This window comes from Tamandua tetradactyla, chromosome 2, assembly GCF_023851605.1.
Source record: "Tamandua tetradactyla isolate mTamTet1 chromosome 2, mTamTet1.pri, whole genome shotgun sequence".
Classification (NCBI taxonomy): Eukaryota; Metazoa; Chordata; class Mammalia; order Pilosa; family Myrmecophagidae; genus Tamandua; species Tamandua tetradactyla.
In genome coordinates this window covers 28,495,757-28,519,888 of record NC_135328.1, presented here as the reverse complement: position 1 = coordinate 28,519,888, position 24,132 = coordinate 28,495,757, and the positions used below count along the sequence as shown (strand labels likewise).

At 38.5% G+C, this 24,132-nt stretch overlaps 1 long non-coding RNA gene across 1 annotated transcript in view; it reads right to left on the bottom strand.

Annotated features, from left to right (window-relative positions):
• The window catches only part of LOC143667380 (uncharacterized), a 105,968-nt gene that overhangs the window by 73,514 nt on the left and 8,322 nt on the right, over nucleotides 1–24,132 (bottom strand). The window lies entirely within an intron of this gene.

The following is a 24,132-nucleotide window of genomic DNA, read 5'->3' as shown; positions in this document are numbered from 1 at the left end:
TTAGAGGTGCAGAAAGCACTGATAATGAAGGAACTCAAGTGGGGGACACCCTGGGGTACAAAGAAACTCCGTTTCTTTTTCCCCTCAGCACATGCTGGAATAAACATCAATTATTATCTATTTATTATTGTTTTTAAAATAAGCTTTATGGTGGTGATATACATATATGTGTATATATATAACATAAAGTTTTCCATTTAAACCATTTTAAGTGTGCAATTTCTTAAATTAATTAAATTCACAATGCTATGCAACCATGACCATTGTCTATTTCCAAATTTTTTTGTCACCCCAAGCAGAAATTCTGTAGTCTTTAAGCAATAACTTCTCTCTTCCCCCAACCCCTGATAAACTCTACTCTACTTTCAGGCTCTATGAATTTCGTTATTGTAGAAAGTTCATATAAGTGGAATCATGCAATATTTGTCTTTGTGTATGATATTTTCAAGGTTCATCCATGACAGTGATTCATTATAAGTATTATTTTAACGAAACCTTGATTTATGCAATTTATCAGTAAGAATATAAATATCAAAGACAACATACTCAGCGAGTGGCCCATGTGGTGGGGCCACTGTCTTACACGGCATCTCTGGTAAGGTGCTGGAAGATCGATAGTGAACCTTGGAGCAGTTGTGAAATTAGGCAATAAAACTTTTGTTTCACTGAGACTGCAGAGTTGCCTGCTAGTCAATAGTCTTCTCTACTTATGGATCTATTTGATGTCTATCAGAGGACCCTGCATTGCCTGCATACCCTGTGATGATTATGTATTTGGCTCTGATGGAGATCTGATCAGTTATTTTCCTGAAGGAGTTCAAGTGAATGTCTAAAGCTGGATAATGGGGATGGGGGTGGGAGGAGGATGTAACAGAGGTAGGACAGAATGGAGTGTTCTTGCTCTCTTCCTTGCTTGCTACAATGCTCTGGACACAGGAGAGTACCTCTTCCCTATGAGGATTAAACCTCATTCCCTAATCTCCCTCTCTCTTTCTTTCCCTTCATCTTCTCTTGAAACCAAAAGTCCCCACTACATCTTTGGGACTTAGCACACCCTCCCTATAGAGGGGGACGTCCCAGACTTTCTTATATTCAGTAAGATCTGATGCCTTGGATTTGGCCACTCGCTGAGTATGCTGTCTTTGATATTTATATTCTTACTGATAAATTGCATAAATCAAGGTTTCGTTAAAATAATACTTATAATGAATCACTGTCATGGATGAACCTTGAAAATATCATACACAAAGACAAATATTGCATGATTCCACTTATATGAACTTTCTACAATAACGAAATTCATAGAGCCTGAAAGTAGAGTAGAGTTTATCAGGGGTTGGGGGAAGAGAGGAGTTATTGCTTAAAGACTACAGAGTTTCTGCTTGGGGTGACAAAAAAATTTGGAAATAGACAATGGTCATGGTTGCATCACATTGTGAATTTAATTAATTTAAGAAATTGCACACTTAAAATGGTTTAAATGGAAAATTTTATGTTATATATATATATATATACATATATGTATATCACCACCATAAAGCTTATTTTAAAAACAATAATAAATAAATAATAATTGATGTTTATTCCAGCATGTGCTGAGGGGAAAGCCAAGATCTCCTATCAGTCGAACCACCCTTCCCTGCCATGAAGAGTACACAGGCTCCAGGGAAGCCAGCCCACTTGGAAACCTCAATAATTACTATGGGAATCTTTTGGATGCCATGAGTCCGGGAAGATAGTTTAATTAAGTGCAAGCACTGACAGTTCTGATTGGGAAATTGAGGACACAGTTACTGGGTGTCATCAGGCACCAATCTGCTCCTTTTGTTAAACAATAGCAAGGGTCTCTTCTTTTGCCTACAACAAACAGGAGACCTGTGATTATACAATGTCAAACTGCAGCTGGGTAGGCTATTTTGGATTTCATATTTTCCTGGAGAATTTTACAACCAAAAATGTGAAGTGCCTCCCCACTTGAACAGTGACTATATTTAAAGTGCTTGGTGCACTGTAACTTTCTACAGTCCTCGTAACTCTTCTTATGATTAAGAAAGGGTAACAACTCCTACAACTTAACAACATGAAGACAACCTGTTTTGGTTTGCTAAAGCTGCCAGAATGTAAAATACCAGAAATGGGTTGGTTTCTCCAATGGAGATTTATTATGTTACAATAAATTTATATATTTACAGTTCTAAGGCCATGAAAATGTCCAAATTAAGGCATCAAGAGGACAAACCTTTCTCTGAGGAAAGGCTGCTGGCATTCAGGGTTCTTCTGTCACATGGGAATTCACAGGGTGACATCTGCTGGTCCTTCTCTCCTGATTTCAAAATGGCTCTCTCAGCTCCCGTGGGTCCTTCTGGTTTCTCCCAGGACATTTTCTCTCTAAGCTCTCTGGGATTTTGCTGTCTTTTATCCTCTTCACAAAGGACTCCGGTTAAGGATTAAGACCCACCTTGAATAGTATAGCCTAATCAAAAGGTCCCACCCACACAGGTCTGTCCCCACAAGAATGGATTCAAAGAACATGGTCTTTTCTGGGGTACATTACAGATTCAAATCAGCACACAACCCAAACAAAAAATGAGCAAAGGACTTGAACACACATTTTTTCAAAGAGGATATGCAAATGACCCATAAGCACAAGAAAATTTACTAAGCATCATTATTAGCCTCTCGGAAAATTCAAATCAAAGCCACACTGAGATATCATGTCACATCCATTGAGAGCTATTTTTTTTAAGTAAAATAACAAGTTTTGGAAAGGGTGTGGAGAAATTGCAATTCTCCTATATTCCTGGTGGGAATGTAAAATGATGCAGCCACTGTGGGAAATAGTTTGGTAGTTCCTCAAAAACATAAACATAGTATTACCATATGACCTGGTAATTTGACTCCTAGGTATATACCCAAAAGAATGGAGAGCAGGCCCTCAAACAGATACCTACACACCCATGTTCACTGCAGCATCATTCACAAGAGCCAACATGTAAAAACATCCCAACTGTCCATTAAAAGATATATGGATAAACAAAATGTGGTATATACACACAAAGGAAAATTATTCAGCCACAAAAAGGAGTGAGGTTTTGATATTACAAAATCTATGGGGGCGGTGCAATGGTGGCTCAGTGGCAAGAATTCTTGCCTGCCATGATGGAGACCCGGGTTCGATTCTTGTAGCCTGCCCGTGCCAAAAGCCCATGTATGTACCTTGAAGACATCATGTGGAATGAAGTAAGTCATAAACATAAGCACAAATATTGTATGATTCATTTATATGAAATATACAAAATAAGAAAGTTTATAGAGACATATAGACTAGCAGTTACCAGGGCTGTGAGTTGGGAGTAATGGAAAGTTTTTGCTTAATGAGCACAAAGTTTCTATTTGGGGTAATGAAAACATTTTGGTAAAGGATGCTGGTATGGTAGCATAATTGTAAATTTAATTAATACTGCTGAACTGTACACTTAAAAATGGTTAAACTTTATGCTACCACAATGAAAGAAAAATGTTTAAAAGGAGAAAGAAAGGATAGCAAGCCAAAACGTGATGGTTTACAGTGTTCGTAGCTGTGGAACCCTTGAGTTCCAATGAAATCTTATTTGGAAGCCCCACACAGAAAAAAGACAAAAGTGGACAAGAGTCGAGCACCTCTGATTGATGTGGAAGTGGGGTGAATGTTCTAATACACCCACCCACCTACCCCCATACATTCAGTACTGCCATCTTTCCTGCAGTCTCTGAGAGAACTCTGCAGAGCACAGTTCAACTTTCCCTGGGGTTGGAGCAACTATAGTGAGAGACAGAGACCTGGATTTCTTTTTCTTTTTCTTTTTCTTTTTTTTTTAATATGGCAAAGATTTATTTACCTCACTAACTGAGAAAACCAGTAAGTTATTACAACCAAATCAAAGGAGAATTCAAAGAACACACATATCAATGCAATCAGGAATGCTGAAATGAATTTACACATAATACAAAACTAGTCAATATCTACAGTAAAATAATCAACGCATCTCCACTGGACAAAATTCATTTGCATTTCTATGAACGAGAACTATTTTCATAACTGCCAGTTTTCTACAAATCAGAGTTATAAAAATGCTCAAAAGCAATGAAAGGTGCAGATAACCAGGGAGAGTGCATTAGACCAGACATCCAGTAACCTTTTTTGCCCAGTTCACAGACTTCCACAATTTTTCTTGATAGAATATTGCCTCCCAGGTGCTAAGAACCCCTGCCCAGATGCCATCATTCACCAAAAGTGTTCCACGGGGCTAGAGGGTATTATAGATTGAATCATGCCTCCCACAAAGACATGCTCAAGTCCTAAGCTGAGGTCCTGTGAGTGTGAACCCATTTATAAATAGGATCTTTGAAAATGTTATCAGCTAAGGTATGCCCAAACTGAATGAGTTGGGCCTTAATCCAATATGCTTGAAGTCACTACAAGCAAAGAAAATTGGACATAGAAATACAAGCCAAAAATAGAAGCCGGAAAATGAGAGAGGTCATCATGTGATGGAGGCAGAGCTGCAGCTACAAGCCCAAAGATTGCCAGCAAGCCACCACCAGAATGCTACAGACTCCAGAAGAGAGCACGGCCTGCCAATACCCTGATGCTGGACTTCTAGACTCCAAACTGTGAGTCAATAAATTCCTGTTTTAAACCAACCAGTGTGTGGTATCTGTCATAGCAGCACTGGCAGACTGAGACAGGGGGCTCTCTTGGTTGAGAAAGATTATCATCCTTCAAGTCTCAGGAACTACTCAAATGGTTCCTCGTCCCCACCCCACCCACTGCTGCTTCCAAGGCCCCCAGAGGGAAACAGGAATTGTTGCAGGGCTTCAGTGGCTACAGGACTTCCTCCACTCCTCCTGGGAGGCCAGGTTTTCCAGAATACAGCACCAAGTTATCCCCTCCCATGCTTCACCCCTTCTGCTAGCCCACCCCCTATACTCTCACCCTCCAGTCCATGTTGCAGGAGTCAATCCAGTACTGCCCAGACCACCCTCCCAGGTCACTTTCCTAGCCTGGAGGTCCACCAGCCTCAAGGGATAGTTTTTCTGTCTTCTCTGTTGCCCCTGTTAACTACTCTCAGCCTTCAAGCTGCAAGGCTGACACCAGAAATCTGGCTTTTTCTCTCAGCCCTTGAATGGCTCTGTGGCCTTGGATAAGTGACATCACTTCCCTCAGTTTCAGTCTCCATCATCCCAGACCTCAGTATTATCATGAGCATTAAATGAGTATAGCAGATTCTGTGAGCTTCCGTCAAGATTCCCACCAGCACTCAAGACCGAGACACTCCTTTCCTAGCTCACAGTGTATCACAGCCCCTGCCTGAAAACTGCTCTCTGCCAAAAGGAACCTGCTCACCTTCTCCAGGGGCAGCCTGCATGCCATGACCGGTCCAGGTCGGGATACAAAGGCTCAGCCCCCATGCCTCAACTCAAGGCATCTCTGCAGGGCCATCCCTGCTTCGTTGTTCCCTATGGAATCAGCTGAGGTCTCTGTGGCAAGAGCATCACAGTTCAATCTTTCTGTCTGTCCAGTGCTGCCTCTTTTGCTCCCTTACAGGTGTGCTCCCAAGAGCACCAATACATTTCTTTCAGGCCAGCCTCAGTATCTGAGAGTTTGTTTGCTGGGGAACCTGATCCTGCAACAATGAGAAACTGCTGAGTATTTATTAGAGGCTCAAATATGCTACTAAAAAGTTATGTGACCTGCATCAAGTCCCTTCTCTCTGACCTCAGTTTTCTGTTCCCTAAAATGAGCGTATTGCCAAAATAGTCACTAAGTTTTTCTTGAGCACCAACATTCTGACATTTAGTTTCCGAATCTACAAACAGTAGAGGGATTCATGTATGCCTTGGTGACAACACCAAACACACCACTGCTTAGGTTTTACAAACATGGAGATTCCACATTGATGCACTTATGAGAAAAATGGACACAACCTGCCTAACTTCGCTAACAGAGGGGCGGGGGGCGGGGGGGGAGAGGATGGCTTGTGTTTTGCCATGCTCCAACAGAGATACCACATGACAGGGTGGGAAGGGGGAGGAACCCAGAGCTGGGTAAGATGGCCTGAGATTGTTTTCCTCTCACGTCCCATGAGACTCCCGTAACTGATATGCCTGGGAAAGGCTGCCATCGTACAGAGTTACATCCTCCAGTAAATCAGCGTCATCTTTGGCTAGGCTCCCCCACAACTCAGATAAGAGCTGGAATCCTGTCAGTCAGTAACACAAAGCAGCCACGCTAAGGGAATGGGGTCACTGCTTCTGGCTTGGCAGTGCCCAGAAACAGAAGAATATAGTCTAGCCTCAATCTCTTTAATAGGGTATACAGACTGTGGTCCCTGGAACTCTCCTTTCTCATTCCCTGCTTGAGGTTGGGATGGTACTCAGGGACACTGGCACCCATAAACACTGATAGAAACTGCAACACAAACACACACAGACACACTACCCACCACTTCATTCTCAAGGAAATACAAACAGTTCAAGCTTACATACAGCTGCATTTTAATTGTGAGACTGGGAAAATTCTGACAGTCAATTTTTTCACCTATAAACGGGGCTGGGTATTAGTTTGGGAACTACTAGCTGCTTTAATAGGTAAACTCCAAAAATCTCAGTGACTTAACACAATAGAAGTTTATTTCTTGCTCTCATCAAGTCAAAAGCGAGCTCTACTGAGGGGAGACTCTCCTCCAAGGCACCATTTGGGAACCTAACTCCTTCCAGCTGTCCTCTTCCATCATCACCACATCTGTCTAACATAAGATGGAGTTGGAGAAAAGAACCTAAAGGCTCAGATGTAGAATCACTGCTTAGGCAAGGCCTGGAAATAACACATAATACTTTCACTCACATGCCCTTGGCTAAGTCTCAATTATATCACCATTCTTAACTGCAAAGGTGGCTGGGAAATACAGTTTAGATTTAAGGCCAGAAAAAGGCAAACAGCCTTATAAGAAGCCAGCCAGTCCTTGGTAAAGGATAATAACCTTACAGGATTGTTGTAAGATTAAATAATATAAGCATTCCATGTACACAGTAAGTGTTCAGTAGGTATTATTTGTTACTGACATCGTGATGAGGGCAATTCAGCAGGCTCCTGAGAGGCGGCTGGGGATGCTGCATCAGACACATCTCCCAGGCCAGAGACAGGCTTTCTGTCTTGCTTGGACCCACATAACATCCATGACAGGTTCAGGATGATCAAGCTCATACTTCTACTGACTCCCCTTTAGGGAGGAGGGAGGATGTGCTTTAGTTCTAGGAAGGTGGAGGCAGTGAAATAGTGGGGGCTTCATCTTCAATTCAAATTCTCGCCATCTACCATGCTGTGACCAGTTTTCTTCCTGAAATAACAAAAGGCTAAATATACAACTATGAGAATTTATTATCCAGTCAGGCTATAACAAGGATGCACATTCCTCCTGCTAATATGATGTCGGCCCCATTCCTTTAGAAATAACAACCCTGGCTTTATTCTCCTAGAGAGACAGTTGCCTATATTCTGCCAAATCCCTTATTTTAAAAGGCCTCCATATTAACCCCCAGATGCTTCTGCTTAAGATATTTGGAATAAAGGTTCCATCCTCAAATTTCTTCTCTTTGACCTCCAAATTTCTATCTTAGCAGAAGTCCCTTGCAGCAAATAATTTTATGGAACTGAAAACCACATAATAACAGAGAATAAAATGATTGTGTCAAAAAACACACCAGTCATTTGGAAAATACAGGGTTTAACCACGGGTTAAAAATATTTTCCAAATGTTGACATTTTATTATACAATATCAAAAGAATTTTGTTAATATTACTCCCAGTCTCATCAGAAAAGTCTTTAAGTACTGAGAAGCTCTCAAGTTCATGGCGGCAGAAATAAGATTTCCAAAATTCTGATCTTTGTGTGAAAACTTGGATTTTACCATTGGTAACAAATACTGTCAGTTGTTTTCCTTGAAGTGACAGGCTTGTTTTGTTCATTTGCAGGAAAATATCTGCGAAATACCCCAGTCTGAGTAAACACAGTTTGCCTTTCAGTCATTCTTTTAAATAATAATGGCGTTCCATTAAAAAAAAAGATTAACTGACCTCTCAGCTCATACACACATACACTCAAGACAACCATCATAGCTTGGTAGTCAGCAAAGATGCTTTAGGCATACTTCATTACTCAGAATATTTTTTAAAATGTGTACACAAGGGTCAAGATTCAGTAAAATAATTTTTTACTCCTTCCTCCAGGTCATTCTTAAGTGCGACTAGCAGGTTTATTTTTTCACTTCAAGGGCATAGCAGTGAAGAAAACAATGACTACTGGTAAGGCTGGGGCCTCTGCCTTGATTATGCTAAGGACCCACCAGTGTTATAACCACTGGTTTTGTGCCATCAGTGCAAATGTTAGGACCATGACAGGGTAAATAGCATCTTATTGTTCTTACAAAAACAATTTTGATTTTGAAGACCCCCTGAAAGAGTTATGGGGACTCCCAGGAGTTCATAAACTACACTTCAAAGCTGAAGTCCTCCTCCACATCTACTAGTCCCAATTTCTCCAGAACTACCAAAAGCTCCCAGCTACCAATGCAACCACCTACTTTTACATATGACTAGATTCATAGGTAATCTATAGCTAATTTTTTTAAATATTTAGATATATATCAAAATATAACATAAATGTCATTTTGCTCTATGCTATTTTCACTCAATAATATATTTGGAGCTCAACCCACATTGATTCAAAGAGATCTATTCCACTCTTTTAACTGTCTAGTATCCATGAAATGTATTACCCCATTTTATTTTTCCATTCCTCTGTTAAAAGATATGGGGCGGGCCACGGTGGCTCAGCAGGTAAAAACACTTGCCTGCCAAGCCTGAGGACCCAGGTTCGATTCCCGGTGCCTGCCCATGTTAAAAAAAAAAAAAAAAAAAGAAATAAAAAATAAAAGATACGTGAATTGTTCTCTATGTCTTCTTTTGAAAGTACTGGTCTTTCTTTTGTTTACATTTGTAAGTAGTGCATTTTTAAATGTATTAGGAAATGTTCCATATATATGAGACTATATATAATGGATATGTGATATGAAGAATAATGTGCTGGTTTGAAATGACTATGTACTCCAGAAAAGCCATGTTTTAATCTTGATACAATCGTGTGGGGCCAGACTTATTGTTTAGGGTGGGAAACTCTGACTGGATTGTTTCCACAGATTTGTGACACATCCAGTTATGGGTGTTGTCTTCTGTTTAGATGGAGATGTGACTCCACCCATTCATGATGGATCTTGATTAGTTTACTAGAGTCCTTTAAGAGGGTAAACATTTTAGTAGAATGGAATGATTTCTAAATGTTGTGTTAGTTAATTTTTTTTTAATTAATAATAAAAAAAAAAGAGGGTAAACATTTTGGAGAAACCTCAGATGCACACACTTGAAGGCAGAAGCAAAAGAACCAACACAAGACACAGACATTTGGAGACGCAGGGCCCAGGAGACATCACCATGCGCCTTCCCATGAGATGCTAAGCAAGCCAGAAACTGGACAAAGCCAAGGAAAGCCAAGAGATGAAACCCAGCCCTAGAGAAGCCAAGTGAAGAATGCCAGGAAACAAAGGCTAAAATCAATGGAGCCCAGGAGCAAGGGACAAGCAGATGCCAGCCAGGCACCTTCCCAGCTAACACAGGTGTTCCAGACAGCACGAGCCTTTCTTGAGTGAAGGTATCCTCTTGTTGGTGCCTTAATTTGGACATTTTCATAGCCTTAAAACTATAAACTTGTAAAGTAATAAGTTCCCTTTATAAAAGCCATTCCATTACTGGTATATTACATTCTGGCAGCTTTAGCAAACCAATACAAGTAACATACACGGAGCTCCAAAGACAGCTGTGCACTCAAAACCCTGAAAGAGTTTCATATTTGGCAGTAACTGGTGCAAACTGTTGGTGTGATTTGGGTCTGATTTCTCACTCACATCTTTCGGCTGGGTTCCAGGTGCCCCATGAAGGTATGAAAAGACATCATTCTTGAAGGTTAAGATGAATTTTGCCCTTTTACTCGGGGCCTAGGCCCCTCTTTTCTAGGACTAAAAGATACATAAACATTCCATGTTCTCCTTAAAGCAGGGCCCAGTTAGGAAAGACTGGTTATTTTCCTCTCTTCAGTCTCAGCACAAGAAAGCACAATGTTTTTTTAAAAGTACCTACAATATTTATGAGGACCCCAAGTGTGTATTTTAATAAACAAGTGATTGCCTTCTTTGACACTTATGTGAACTTTAGGAGACAGGGGCAAGATGGTGGCTCAGTAAGATGTAGAATTTAGTTTGTCCTCCAGAGCAGCTAGCAAATAGCCAGGAACAGTACAGAACAACTGCTGGGGACACATCAGTGACCAGATACACAGCATACACCAGTCTGGACAAGCTGGACTGGCTGAGACTCCACACAGAACTGTGAACTTTATTCATAAAGCATCTTTATTGCCTTAAGTGATTACTATGTGTAGACATTTTTAAATTTCATTTTTCTAAACTTAAAAAAAAGGGAGGGCGGCAGGGTTTTGAGATTGGAGTTGAGTTCCAGGGGAACAAACACAGCCTTGCGGTGGGTCAGAGAACAACACAACTTCCAACTCTAGCCTCAGCAGCTGTGTAACATTGAGCAGGTCACAGAGAGTCTCTGAAAGTCAGTTTCTGCATTTGTCAAAAGGGTTTATTCCTCACACAGTCGCTGTGAGCATCACATAGGACAGTACATGCGATATGCTGGGCATAATATCGACCCACAATAAATAACAGCTATGGGCGCTTATTTGTCAGTAACAAGAATTCTGTAACTTTCCCATGTTTGGGACAATTTTCCAGTGTTTTGGAATTATAGATTTTGAATCTACACAATCCTAAAGAAATTTTATAAGTTTTACTTAACTATTTCTCCTTATCTGCCATTCAAACTAAACTCTCTGCAAATTGCTCCTAACCCCACCGTGACTTAATAGAACCTTTCTTTCTAAAGAAACCACAAATTTCATATTGCCAGGTCCAATGGCACTGACACTGTGACAATCTGCTGCTTCTTGAAACTCTTTCTTCCTTGGCTTCTGTGGCCCTCATTTCTCCTGGATTTCCCCCCACATCTCAGGCAAGAATATTCTCATGGATTCCTACATGGAAGTGTTGTTCAGGGTTTGGTTCTTAGCCCACATCTCTTCTCACTTTTCATAACTCTCCCTGAGTGATCTCATTTGCTCACACATACAAATAAGACCCGTATCTCCATCCCCAGACCTGACCTGTTTCTGAACTTCAGATTCTATTTTCTGGCTCTCTAATGAACTCGTTCATATTGTGTGGTTCCTCAGACATCTCAAAATCAGTAGGTCCAAAACTCATCATCCCACAAATTTTCCTCCCAAATCTGCTTCCTTCTGTAGGCCACATCTTAGCAAATTCCCTGTCACCACATGTGGTTATCTAAGTCAGAAGAATGGCATAATTTTAGAAGCTTATTAGTTATCAGCTGAATCAAGGCTATTCCTCTAAAAAAAAAAAAAACAAAAAGAAAGAAAAAACTGATCTGCAACTTTCCAATCAGTTCCCATCTGCCTGCTTCAGGCTCTTCCTACCAACCCCTCTAGTGTCCTTCAAATCCATTCTCCAATGGGCATCCAAGATGATCTTCCTAAAACATGCATATACACACAAGATGTCAACGAGGTGTGGCCATATAACTTCAGCCAAACTGAGACATTTGAAACAAAACAGGGTGTTATGAATATACCCTGTGACTATAGACAAACTGGATCTTTCCCCGCAAACTTGATGTATGATCAACCTAACCATATGTCAGGCACTGTGCTAAATACTTTATAAACACAATAAACCTATGAGGTAGCTCTTACTATTATCCACTTACAGATGAGAAAACTGAGGTTTAGAGACATTAAAGGGCTTTCCCATTGGGGACACAGCTAAGGATTATAACCTAACGCCATCTCAAAAGGGAGGGAGGGGGATGCTTTACACACCTCCCCAAGCCTTTCACAACAAAGCTTTCATAATCTCACACAACCTCTCCCAGATAAAATATCCCTATAGGGGCTCCTTCAGAATCCTCTGTCTATATAAGTCAGGTCAAGAACCATAATATACTTCTCTGTATTCCCTGGTAGTGTTTGTACTGTTGTCTTCTTATACTTTTTGAAGTTGAAGGTTGAGTTTCTTTTCCTTTAAAATTTCCTGATTTTTAATAAATGTATTTAAAACTACAATTTTCCCTCTAAATACTTCTGTGGTTGTGTCTCATACATTTTCACATGTGATGATCTCTTTAACACAAGGATTTGGGGAAGGGGTGTTTCTGTTGATTTTTTTTTTGTTGTTGTTGTTCGTTAGTCTCCATATAGTGGAAATTTTTAAGTTCTGCTTTATTGTTACTGCTTTCTAAGTTTATTGCATTATGATCACAGAACACAGCCTGCATGATATTAACTCTCTGGAACATACTGGGACCTTCTGTGGCCAAGACCATGTGGCAAATACTAATAAACATAAAATGTGTACTCCAACTGTGGATGTTCTTTTTATTGGGCATAAAGTGTGATATGCATCTGTTATTTCAGACTTATTAGTCACATTATTTAACTCTTCTAAATCTTTGCTTATTTTAAGTTTATTGTGTCAGTTGGTGTGCAAAAGAGGCATATTAAAATTTCCAACCATCCAATTCAATATTGTATCCCCAACACCTAGTTCAGGTACTAAGGGAAATACACTTTGTAGCTGAAGAAATGAAGATACTGTCATGACTTTCTTGACATCTAGGGCTCACTTATCAGAAACAAATCACGTAGAAGCCAGCTCAACTACCTTTCTCTCTGACTCAACATGTTCTTGGCCAGTCCACTGCCACTCAACAAATGAAAGAGAACAGGGCCTTGGAAAGGGCCCATGTAAATAAGAAGTGCTAATACTTACGCCTCATTAACTTCATGAGAGGGCTGCCCCTGCCACTGTTCATTTGTGAAAGTGATTCTTCATGCCTTAACTATTTTGTTTTAGCCTCATGGCAAGACCAGCAGGAAAGCAAGTCAGGTTTTATTATTCCAAATCTACAGTTGAGGATATGAAGGGCTAGATCACACTACATTATCATATGACTAATTATGATAGAGAAGACCAGTGTAGTATTGTTTTCATAGCTGTATACAAATGCCCACTCATTATTTTTAAAAATTAGAGGGAATAGGGCAGGCCACGGTGGCTCAGCAGGTAAGAGTGCTTGCCTGCCATGCCCGAGGACCCGGGTTCAATTCCCGGTGCCTGCCCACGTTAAAAAAAAAAAAAAATTAGAGGGAATAAACAAAAAAATAAAAATTAAAAATTAACAGGAATCTCATTCTGAAAAGCTGTCTCAGTTTGCCAGGTGCTACGGCTAATACCATACAATGGATTGGCTTAACAGCAGGAATGTATTGGCTCATAGTTTAGAAGGCTAGAAATCCAAAATCAAGGTATCACTCAGCAAAGCCATGCTTCCTCTTCAAGGTCTATAGCATTTCAGTGCTGGCTTGCTGCAATCCTTGGTGGTCCTTGGCATGTATCTCTGCCTCCCATCACATGGGAATCTCTCCTTCTGTCTTCTTGTTTCTGCTGATTTGGCTTCTGACTCCTCCCTGAGGCTTTCTCTCACTTTTGGCTTCCAGTTTATTCTCACTATAATGTCTCCAGTAATATGGATTCAAACTGGATTCAACTGGCCACATCTAAAGCAAAAATAACAGCTTCTAGAGGTCCTATACAAATAAATTCACACCCACAGGAATGCGGATTAAGAACATGTCTTTCACGGGGGTACATAATCCAATTTACCACCAAAAGTTTCTGAGCATTTAATGATTCATCTTTTATTAATTCAATATCCCAAGACTATGGGAAATAAATAATAAGAGGTGGTAAGGATGTGGAAAAACTAAAGTCTTCAAACACTGCTGGCAGGAATATAAAATAAAGCAGCCACTGTGGAAAACAGTTTAGTAGTTCCTAAAAAAATTGCACATAGTTACCATATGACCCAGCAATTCCACTCCTAGGTTTATGCCCTGGAAGACTGAAAACATATGTTCACCCAGACATTTATACATACATAAATGCTCATAGCAGCATTATTCATAATAGCAGAAAGTGGAAGCAATGCAAACGTTTATCAACTGATGAAAAGAAAAACAATATATAGTATACACACAAATGGAATATTATTAGTCTAAAAAGGAATAAAATACTCCAACAAATTGGATAATCTAGACGAAATGAACAACTTCCTAGAAACACACAAACTACCTATACGAATTCAAGAAGAAAAAGAAGATTTCAACAGACCAATAACTTATAAAGAGACTGAACCAGTAATAAAAAAAACCTTCCCAAAAAAGAAAAAAACACAACCAGATGGAAGAAGAATTAATGTTCCCTAACTTGTTCCATAAGGCCAACATCACCCTTACACCAAAGTCAGATAAAGACAGCACAAGAAAAGAAAATTACAGACCAATATCCCTTCTCAATATAGATGCAAAAGTCTTCAACATAAAACCAGCAAGCTGAATCCATGACATATTAACAGAATAACACACTATAATCAAGTGGGATTTATCCCAGGTATACAATGGTGGTTCAATATAAGAAAATCAATTAATGTAATACACATTAACAAAATGAAGGGGAAACCCACATGACCATTTCAATTGAGGCAGAAAAGGCATTTCATAAAATCCAGCACCCCTTCTTGAGGAAAAAACACTGAGAAAACCAGGAATAAAAAGAAACTGCTTCAACATGATAAAGTGTATATATGAAAAACCTACCATTAACATCTTACTCAATTATGAAAGATTGGATACTTTCCCTCTAAGATCAGGAACTAGACATGGATGCCCGCTATCCTCACTGTTATTCAACATTGTACCAGAAGTTCTATGCAGAGCAAATAGACAAGAAAAAAGAAATTAAAGGCATGCATACTGGAAAAACTTTCCCTATTTGCAGATGATGTGATCCACTATACATAAAATTTTGAAACATCTACCACAAAGCTACTAGAGTCAATGAAAAAATTCAGCACTGTAGCAGGTTACAAGATCAACGTACAAAAATCAGTAGTGTTTCTACATACTTATAATGAACAATTTGAAGACAAAATCAAGGTTCAAAATTCCATTCACAATAGCCAATAAAAGAATCAAATATCTAAAAATAAATCTAGCCAAGGATATAAAGTAACTGTATACAGAAAACTACAGAACATTGCTAAAAGAAAAAATGGCCTAAATAAATGGAAGAACATTCCATGTTAATGGATTAGGAAGATAAATATTGTTAAGATGTCAGTTCTACCCAAAGCAATTTACAGAGTCAACACAATCCCAATGAAAATTCCAACAGACTTCATTGCAGAAATAGTAATGCCAATCATCAAATTTATATGGAATCACAACAGGTCCCGAATAACCAAAACCATACTGAAAAATAAGAATGAAGATGGAGCACTCACACTTTCCAATTTCAAAACTTATTACAAAGCCAAAATTATCAAAACAGCATGGTACTGACCCAAGGATAGATCAATGGAATCAAATTGAGAGTCAGAAATCAATTCTTCTATCTATGACCAACTGATTTTTTTTTTTTGGTAACAATTTCACAATTTTAGGTTTTTATTTCTAGCTGCTCTAAGGTACTAAAGGCTAAAAGAAATATCAGCATAACAATTCAGTACTCATACTTATTTGTTAAACCCAACCTTCTCTGTACAACTCCCTCATCACTTTTGATCCTTCTCCCACTCTTTATGTGTATTTGGACCTTGCCCATTTTAACTTTTTCATGTTGAAAAGAGCTGTCAATAATATGGGAGAGGGACACAGAACTAGTTGATGTTCTGGAAGCGCTTGGACCCTCTGCATTTCAGGACTTATCTGGTCCAGAGACCCATAGGAAGTCTGTAGGTTTCTGGAAAGTTACCCTAGTGCATGGAACCTTTGTAGAATCTTATATAATGCCCTAGGTATTCTTCAGGATTGGCAGGAATGGTTTTGGTTGGAGTTTGGCAAGTTATGATAGGTAGCAAAGTCTAACTGAAGCATACGTAAGAATGACCTCCACTGTAGCTTCACGACTCCATTTGAACTCTCTCAACCACTGATCTTACTTGTTATACTTCTTTTCCCCCTTTTTGACAGGATGGCACTGTTAATTCCATGGTGCCAGGACCATGCTCATCCCTGGGGATCATCTTGCACGCTGCCAGGGAGACTTTCATCCCTGAATGTCATGTCCCACGTAGGGGGGAGGATATGGTTTCACTTACAGAGTTGGGCTTTGAGACAGAGAGGCCACATCTGAGCAAAATAAAAGGTACTCTGAAGGTGACTCTTAGGTATAACTATAGGTAGGCTAAGCCTATCCGCTATATGCATATGCTTTACAAGAGCAAGCCTCAAGATCAAGAGGGTTGGCCAACTAATTTTTGAGAAGGCTGTCAAGTATACTCGATTGGGAAAGAATAGTTTCTTCAATTTACAGAGTTGGGAAAACTGGATGTCCATATACAAAAGAATGAAGATGGACCCATACCTCACACCATATATAAAAATCAACTCAAAATGTATCAATCACCTAAACATAAGAGCCAGAAATATAAAAATCTTAACAGAATGGCTAGGAAAGCATCTTTAGGACCTTGTGTCAGGCAGTGGTTACTTAGAGTTTGCACCCAAAGCACAAGCCACAAAGGAAAAAAACAGACAAAGGGGACATCATCAAAATTAAACACTTTTGTTTATCAAAGAATTTTATCATGAAAGTAAAAAGACAACCTACAGGAAGGGAGAAAGTATTTGAAAACCATATATCCAGTAAGGGTTTAATATCCAGAACATATGAAGAAATCCTGCAACATGATGACAAAAATACAAACAACCCAATTTTTAAAATGGTTATTTTTATTCTTTATTACTATAATATCATATTATTATTATTTCATTTTTTAGAATAAAGAATAAAATAATATTAATTTATTCTAAAAATGATTGAGTTGGGCATTTAAAAAGGGTAAATTTTATGGTATGCCTAGTAGATCTTAATTTTTTCTTAAGTATGGCAAATTGAGAATCATAGATAACTGCTCTAAATCACAACAGAAAAATTTGCAAGATGCAGCACAACACACAAAAGAGTGTGGACTTTGGAAACAGAAGGATCATCTTCAAATTCTACTCTTCCTTTTATGTCCTCCAGACCTTGGACATTTTATTTAACTTTTCTAAGCCTCAGTTTCCTTATCTGTAAACTGAAAGAAAAAAGTATTACCTATCTCATAGGGTTGTCAAGAGGGTGAAATGAGATGCAGTACAGCTAATATTTTACCACACAAACAACAGATATCAACAAAAGACTGTTATTATTAATTTTATTATTATTTACACCTTTCAGATCTTTCACATCTATAATATTTTAGTACTAATCTTATTTCACAATTCAAATCACAGACTTGAATGTTTCCAGTTTCTTTGAGTTTAATCTTGTCAAATTCATTAAAAGATATAGTTTAAGGGAAAAATCTATTTTTAATATATATTGAGATATATACTATGCCTGCTTCACAAAATAATTATCAGCAAAACACTTTCTGAAAAGTGTGAGCATGTATTCATTCAAAACAGTAATTTATAGAAAGCAGAAGAAATGTTTGCCCATTGCACCCCCTTGTGAGAGTTTATAGTTACTACCTTTATTCTAAAGAAAAGATATCTTCAAGTCTTGCAGTTTTAAGTGTGAGCCTCCTATCAGCCACATCTCCATCACTTAAAAGCTTGTTAGAAGTTTAGATCTCAGAATCCAGCTCTAATCAGAATCAGCATTTTGACACACTTCTCTGGTGATTTGTGTGCACATTAAATATGAGAAATATTGGCTTACAGCACATAGTAAATACTTCTTTATTCAAAAAACATTTATTGAATACCTTATTATTATTTAATGTTAAGTATTATGCTAGGAACAGTAAATACTAAGATACAGTTCTCCAATAAAAGAAAATTTGGGATTAAAAACCCATAAAACAGAACTTCCAGGGAAAACAGTGAAATAGAGAGCTCCAGGACTCAGTTTTCCTACCAAAATAAGCATTAAACAGTCAGGAAATATCTGAAACAACTATTTTGAAACTCTAGAGACCAGAAGAACACTCTACAGCATTCAGGGAAGAGTGGGAGTAAAAAGCTGACAAATTATAGTAAAGAACTATAAACTGTACCCGCCAAACTTTTGATCAAATTTGGATCACTGAGTCCTGGCTCTGAGGGCGGCTATTGTTTCAATCCTTCCTGAACAAAGGCAGCAGTAGCCATTGTTTCAGTCTTCCCAGGAAACGGGCAGAAAGGATGGAGATTTAAAGACACAGGGCTTCCTCAGGGATTTAGGAGAAAGTTGCATGAAGGTCTGCATTTGCTGGGCAGGCCAGGAAAGCTCAGCTTTGAGGAGAATCGATGTTTTTTGTGTGTGTGCCCTTCCTGACTTCCTCCACACTTTGGAGCCAGTCTACATCCCCTTCATGGGTCGCTGGCCATTTTGGCTGGGAAAGACCAAATTGGGAAAGCCCTCCCAGGGTGACTCTCCTCCCAGAGTGACCCTCTTCCCAGAATGGGTGCTCCAGGTAAATTCAGTGTGAGACAATGAAGGAAGCATTAAAAAATGATAGAGGCAGACAGTGTGGGACGAAGGTCTGCCAGCTTCAAATCCCAGGAGAGGGAGGGTTGTCCCCTGGGAAACAAAGGAGACAACCAATTCTCCTGTAAACAGGAGAACTCCAAAACTAACAAGCAAAAGTCCAGGACAAGACAGAGGCCCGGTAAGACAGGGAAAAACCTGCACACTACATTCACCAAGGGCAGACCTTCTTGACAGGATGGCTGAAATGCAAGAAAATCTCTATCTCATTACCAGCTGGTCACAAAATTAGGAAACAGACATCCTAGAGAGTAAATTCCAGAGTTGACATTTCACAATATTAAAATGTTAAGTGTGCTACAAAAGAGTACAAGAAAAACAAAGAATCAGGAAAAGATGGCCCATTCAAAGAAAGAAGACAGAAATACAGAAAACACCAACAAGAAAGATGAGAATGTGGACCTTTCAAACAAGACTTTTTAAAAAATGCTCTTAGGTCAGGCAACGGTGGCTCAGCAGCAGAGTTCTCACCTGCTATGCTGGAGACCCAGGTTCTATTTCCGGTGCCTGCTCGTGCAAAAAAAAGTAAAAGGATTAAATTTAATTAGTCAAAAGGCAGAGACTGGCAGAAAGGATAAAAAAAGCATGACCCAACTATATCCTATCTGCAAGAGACTCACCTTAAAGTCAAAGATGCAGGCAGGTTGATAATGAAAGGATGGAAAAAATATATCCCATTCAAGAAGTAAACAAAAGAGATCTGAGGTAGCTATATTAATATTGGGTAAAATAGACTTTAATTCAAAAACAGTTATGAGAAACAAAGATGGTCATTACATATTCATAAAAGGGAACAATTCAACAGGAAAATGTAACAATTATAAATATATATATGCACCTAACAGCAGAGACCAAAAATATATGAGGCAAATACCGACAGATTTGAAGGGAGAAATTGATGATTTTACACTAATAGAAGGAAACTTTAATACAACGCTCTCAATAATGGACAGAGCATCTAGTCAGAAGATCAACAAGGAAGTACAGGATTTGAATGACACATTAAGCCAACTAGATCTAACAGACATATATAGAACACAGTACCCAATGAAAACAGAATACATAACTTCTCAAGTACACATGGATCATCCTCCAGGATAGACCCTATGTTGGGTCACAAAACACATCTCAATGAATTAAAAAATACTGAAATCATGCAATGTATATTCTCTGACTACAATGGTGTGAAGATAGAAATCAATAACAGAGGGAAAGGGGAAAATCTCCAAGTGTGTGGAAGTTTAACAACTCTTAACCAATAGGGAAATCAGAAGCAAAATTAGGAAATATCTTGAGGTAAGTGAAAATAAAACTACAACATACCAAAACCTATGGGATACAGTAAAGGCAGTGCTCAGGGGGAAAGTTTTAGCTCTAAATGCTTACATTAAAAAGAAAAAAAAAGATTTCAAATCAGAGGCCTAACCTCAAAACAGGAAGAACTAGAAAAAGAAAACCAAACTAGACTCAAAGTGAGCAGAAGGAATGAAATAACAAAGATTAGAGCAGAGATAAATGAAATAGCAAACAAAAAAGAGAGAGAGAGAATCAACAAAAACAAAATTTGTACTTTTAAAACATCAAGAAAATTAACAAAACTTAAGCTGACCAACAAAGAAAAAAGAGAGAAGAAACAAATAGTAAAAATTAGAAATGAAAAATGGGACATTACCACCAATCCAACTGAAATAAAAAGGACTATAAAGGGATATTATGAACAACTGTATATCAATAAATTAGATAACCTAGATGAAATGAAAAAATTTTTAAAGCACACAAACTACCAATACTGACTCAAGAAGAAATAGAAGATCTCAACAAACCAGTTAGTGGTGAAGAGATTGAATCAGTAACCAAAAACCACACAACAAAGAAAAGCCCAGCACCAGATGGTTTCACAGGGGAATTCTACCAAACACTCCAAGAAGGCTTCACTGCAATTCTGCTCAAATGCTTTCAAAATATTAAAGAGAAGGGAGCACTCTCTAACTCTTTCTACGTCCTCACTGTTAACAGTCTACTGGAAGTTCTTGCCAGAACAATTAGGCAAGAAAAAGAAATAAAAGGCATCCAAATTGGAAAGAAAGAAGTAAAACTTTCCCTGTTTGCAGATGATATGATTTTAAATTCAGAAAATCCTGAAAAATCCACCACAAAGCTCCTAGAGCTAATAAATTAATTCAGCAAAGTGGCAAGGTACAAAATCAACATACAAAACTGAAAACCCCAAAATATGCAGTGTTTCTATACACAGGCAATGAACAACTGGAACAAGAAATCAAGAAAAAAACATTTATTTGCAATAGCAACTAAAAGAATCAATTATCTAGGAATAAATATAACCAAGGGTATAAAGGACTTGTACAAAGAAAACTACAAAATATTGCTAAAAGAAATAAAAGAAGAGCTAAATAAATGGAAGGATATTCTGGGTGCATGGTTTGAAAGACTAAAATCATTAAGATGGCAATACTACAGGTTTTGGTTTTTTAATGCCGCTAAAAATGCAATATACCAAAAATGAGTTGACTTTAATAAAGGGAATTTATTAAGTTAAAAGTTTATTGTTCTCAGGCCATAAAAATATCCAAACTAAGGCATCCAGAGAAAGATACCTTGACGTAAGAAAGGTGGAGCTGGGAAGGCACACAGCTGGTATCTTCTGGTCCTTTGGTTTCTGGTTTTAAACAGCTTCCCAGGGGGTATTTTCTTTCTGCATTTTCTAGGTATTTTCTTTCTGCATTTTCTAAAAGTCACTGTCTGTGTCAGCTCTGAGCAATTTTCCAAAGTAGCTTCCTCTTAAAGCACTCTACTAAGTGAAGTAAGACTCACCTTGAATAGCTGGAGACACATCTCCATGGAAATCACTGAATCAAAAGGTCCCATCCATAATATGGATGTGTTACATCTCTATGAAAACAACTTAATCAAAAAGATCCCACCTAAACAGTATGTTTGCCCTCAGAAGATTAGATTAGGAAAGAGAACATGGCTTTCCTGGGATATACAACAGCCTCAAACCAGCACACTACCCAAAGCAATTTATAGATTCAATAGAATCCCAATCAAAATACCAACAATCTTATTTGCAGAAATGGAAAAGCCAATTATCAAACTTATGGAAGGGTAAAGGTCCCCGAATAGCTAAGGCCATCTTGAAAAGAAGAATGAAGTTGAAGGACTCACACTTCTGGAGCTTAAGATATATTACAAAGCCACAATAATCAAAACAGCATGTTACTGGCACAAGGACAAACATGCAGACCAGTGAAAAAGAACTGAAAGCTCTGAAATCAACCCTCACATTCGTGGTCAACTGATTCTTGACAAGTTAGCAAAGACTACTCAATTAGGAAAGAATAGTTTCTTCTACAAATGGTGCTGAGAAAACTGGATTTCTATTTGCAGAAAAAGAAAAAGAACATCCCTACCGTATGCCACATATACAAAAAAAAATTTTTAATGGATCAAAGACCTATAGAAGACATAGGAAAACAGTTTTCAGGACCTCTTATTTAGGCAATAGTTTCTTAGGTTTTGCACCCAAAGCACAAGCAACAACAATAAAAATAGATAAATGGGACCTCATCAAAATAAATCACTTTCGTTCCTCACAGGACTTCATCATGAAAGTAAAAAGATTGGAAACCACCTATCTGATAAAGGATTAATATGCTGTTTATATAAAGAAACTTAACAACAAAAGACAACCCAATTTTAAAAGTGGGCAAAAGACCTGAACAAACATATCTCCAAAGAAGATATACAAATGACCAGAAAGCATATGAAAAGATGCTCAACACCATTAGCCATCATAAAAATGTAAATCAAAACCACGAGATACCATTTCACACCTATTAAAATTGCTGCCATTAAAAAAATGAAAATTAGGGCAGTGCGATGGTGGATAAGTGGCAGAATTCTCACCTGCCATGCCAGAGACCTGGGTTCATATTCAAAATACAAAAAAAAACTCCTACAACTCAACAACAAAAAGGCAAACTACCCAATCAAAAAGAATATAAAAATGGCCAATAAGCATGTGAAAAGATTGTTCAATATCATTAGCCATTAGGAAAATTTAAATCAAAATTCATATTCAAAGTAATAGGAAACACTACTTCACACCAACAGGGATGGAAATTATCATTTCTTAAAATGAAAAATAAGAGTTGGAGAGGATGGGGAGAAACTGGTGTATGCATCACTGGTGGGAATGTAAAATAGTGCAACCACTGTTGAACCCATTATAGTTCCTCAAAAAGTTAAATATAGAAGTACCATATCACCTGGTGTTTTAGTTTACTAAAGCTGCCAGAATGCAATATATCAGAAACAGAGTATGTTTTATAAAGGGGAATTTATTAACTTGCAAGCTTGCAGTTCTAAAGCAGTGAAAAGGTCCAAACTAAGGCATCCAGGGAAAGATACCTTGATTCAAGAAAGGCCAGTGGGTCCAGAACACCTGTCAACTGGGAAGACATCTTCCCAGGAAGCATCTGCTAGCTTTCTCTTTTCATTTCATAAGGCTTCCCCAAGGCACTTTCCTTCTGGATCTCCAAAGGTCTCTGGTTATGTGGGCTCTGTTGCCTCTTCAGGCTCTTTTCAAAATGGTTCTTTCTTAAAGGGTTCCAGTAAGCAACCATACCTTGAATACATCTCCATGGAAACCAACTAATCAAAAGTTACCACCCACTCCTCTCTTTCTAAGCCAGCTTGGCAGGTGAACTCACTGTCCTCCCCACCGCTGCTACCCCACACACACACACACACAACGTGGGACATGATTCCCAGGGGTATAAATCCCCCTGGCAATGTGGGACAGAACTCCTGGGATGAGCGGGGACCCGGCATCAAGGGATTGAGAAATTCTTCTTGACCAAAAGGGGAAAAAGAGAAATGAGACAAAATCAAGTTTCATTGGATGAGAGATTTCAAACAGAATTGAAAGTTTATCCTGGAGGTTATTCTTATGCATTATATAGATACCCCTTTTCAGTTCATGGTGTATTGGAGTGGCTGGATAGAAGTACTTGAAACCGTTAAGCTGTGTTCCAGTAGCCTTGATTCTTGAAGTGGTTATATAAAGATATAATTTTTACAATGTAGCTGTGGGATTGTGAAAACCTTGTGTCTGTTGTTCCTTTTATCCAGGGTATGGATGGATGAGCAAAAAACTATGGATAAAAATTAAATAAATAATAGGGGGGACAATGGGTAAAATAAGTTGGGTAGATGGAAATACTAGTGGTCAATGAGAGGGAGGGATAAGGAATAAGGTATGCATGGGTTTTTTTCTTTTTTATTTTGATTTCTTTTTCT